Source organism: Camelus dromedarius, chromosome 15 (assembly GCF_036321535.1).
Source record: "Camelus dromedarius isolate mCamDro1 chromosome 15, mCamDro1.pat, whole genome shotgun sequence".
In the NCBI taxonomy this organism is placed as follows: Eukaryota; Metazoa; Chordata; class Mammalia; order Artiodactyla; family Camelidae; genus Camelus; species Camelus dromedarius.
Window position 1 is genome coordinate 1,648,636 of NC_087450.1, and position 2,697 is coordinate 1,651,332.

The 2,697-nt window shown below is 35.1% G+C and overlaps 1 pseudogene; it reads left to right on the plus strand.

The window, feature by feature from the left end:
- The first annotated feature begins 1,474 nt into the window (after nt 1-1,474).
- LOC135322955 (olfactory receptor 4A47-like) lies at nt 1,475-2,479 on the plus strand (annotated as a pseudogene).
- The last annotated feature ends 218 nt before the right edge of the window (nt 2,480-2,697 follow it).

A 2,697-nucleotide genomic window follows, 5' to 3' on the forward strand; every position in this document is an offset into this window, starting at 1 on the left:
CACAAGTAAGACTAACAGTAAATAGTGGGAAACAGGAGTCACAATTGTGTGACTTTCTTTATTATGTAAGACATAAATCATTTTGCAATAAATCAAATGTAGGTACTAATTCTAGTTTTATCACTTAAAAATGTGTGCATTTGGAAAAATTAATGAGATAGTATGACCCTCATTATATCAACTGTAAAATGGTGATTACAGTATTTGTTCCTGTAAATACTAATTGTGATGCATTAAATTGTGAGGGCGTGATTGGGATCAACTGTGAGAGTTTTGAGCAGTTGATTGATATAATCAGAACAAGATTTGAAGAGTATAATTTGAGCTGATTCAGGAGAAAAAACTGTTGGAGGACACAATTGAAGTGGACAGACATGACAGGAGGCTACTGCAGTGGACCAAGAAGGAAATGAGGGGTAAGGAATGGACAAATTTATGATATAGTTTGAAAATAGAGATCACATAATTTGATAAAGTTATCAATGAATAATATGAGAGCAAAAAGAGAGTGAAGAATCCTTTAAGATTTTTGTCTGAGCAAATACATTGAAGGTGGTGTCATTTAATGAAATGTGAAACAACTTTTTAATTGTGGAAAATTTAAAATTTATGTTGTATTTAGTAAGTTGATATCCAACTTTAAATGTCAAAATAGAGGTGTTTCTTATAGAAATGTTAAAACTTGGGTAGAGAGAGGGACTAGAGACACAAATTTGACTGCTTTAACATTTTTTTTGTTCAAGAAAGGGAGAAATATCCAACCAAAGACCCCAAGAAAGAAGTCTCAGTGAGTTCTGAGAGAATCCAGGACAGTGACCTTCTACTGATACTTTGATCTACTCACATTGAATATATAAATAAGTTTAAATGGGTCTCAATATTATATCTTTGTGATTATTCTTCATTGTTATTGGGGGTGGTAATTAGGTCTATTTATTTTTTTTAATTTATTTTTAAAGGTGGAACTGGGTATTAAACCCAGGACCTTATGCATTCTAAATCATGTGCTCTACCACTTCAGTTATACCCAACCCCATATCTTTACAATTATAAATGTTGTACTTTTTCATGCAATTACTTTCCCATCTTTTGTCATTCTTTTACTTTTCCTTTAAAACTCAATTGAAGTATTACTTCCTCTAGGAAGACTTCTTTGATTCCAGTTTGACTGATATATTCCTACACTGTGACTCTTAGCTGTGTGTGAGTATCCTTATAATGACACTTATTACATGGGTCTGGAATTTTCTGATCTCTCATTATTTGTCATACCACTGAGTGTAGGGACCTACTACTATTCAACTTGGTAATCATAATGTGAGTGATGCATTGGACCCAAATACATTCTCTACACGCATACTTTTAATTGAATGGATAAATAAAAGACAAAGTTTAAAAAGCATTTAATAAATTTCCCCCTTGTTTTATAGGTAAACTGCTTCTAATATGTGAACTCAGCTCCTGTACAGACTAGATGCAACCTAGGAGCAATGAAACTTATTTCATCCTCTTGGGCCTCACACAGGATCCAAAGGAGCAGAAAGTCTTTTTGTTATGTTTTTGCTCTTCTACATTTTGACCATGGGGGGCAACCTTCTAACTGTTGTGGCTATAACTATCAGTAAGACCTTGAACTCACCAATGTACTTTTTTCTTGCTAGCTTATCATTTATGGACATGGCTTATTCCTCTTCTGTTTCCCCAAGATTGCTTTCAGACTTGTTCTTTGAGGAAAATACCATATCCTTTGAATCTTGCATGGCTTTTCTGTTTATAGAGCATATTTTTGGTGGATCAGAGGTCTTCCATCTCTTGGTGATGGCCTATGTCCACTATGTGGTCATCTGTAAGCCCCTGCATTATTTGGTTATCATGAGGCAAAGGATGTGTGTTGTGCTGCTGCTGGTGTCCTGGGTTGGAGGATTTCTGCACTCGGTCATTCAACTTGGCACTATTTATGGGATCCCATTCTGTGGCCCCAATGTCATTGATCACTTTACATGTGATATGTAAACCTTATTGAAACTGTTCTGCAGTGACACCTATGTCATTGGCATCTTAGTGGTGGCCAATGGAGGACTGATCTGCACTACTGTGTTTCTGCTCTTACTCATCTCCTATGGAGTCATCTTGCACTCTCTAAATAACCTGAGTCAGGAAGGGAGACAGAAAGCCCTCCAGACCTGTGTTTCCCACATCACTGTGGTTGTCTGCTTCTTTGTCCCCTGCATTTTCATGTATGCAAGACCTGCTAAGACCTTCCCCCTTGACAAATCATTAAGAGTGTTTTATACAGTCATCACCCCCATGCTGAACCCATTAATCTACAGTCCAAGAAATTCTGAGATGACTAATGCTATGAAGAAGCTTTGGTGGAAAAATGCAGGCAGATCAAGTATTAAATAATTGCTGTATCCATCACGAAGTTGGTAATTTAGCATTAGGTCCTATCTGTTTGGAATGTAAAAAACTTCATAAATCTGATGCAAAATTTATTTTTTCAAATGATTTAGGATAATTATTCTTGAAGAATAAATTGTGTGTTCATGCTATTAATAACAATTCCTTAATAGAATGTAAACTGTATAATGTTTCATCACTGTATCTAGAAAAGTAGGATGCAATTATAGTAAGGCATCAATAAGTAATTTTTAATGAATTAATGAAATTTTTATCGAGTTACACCAATTGTTAATT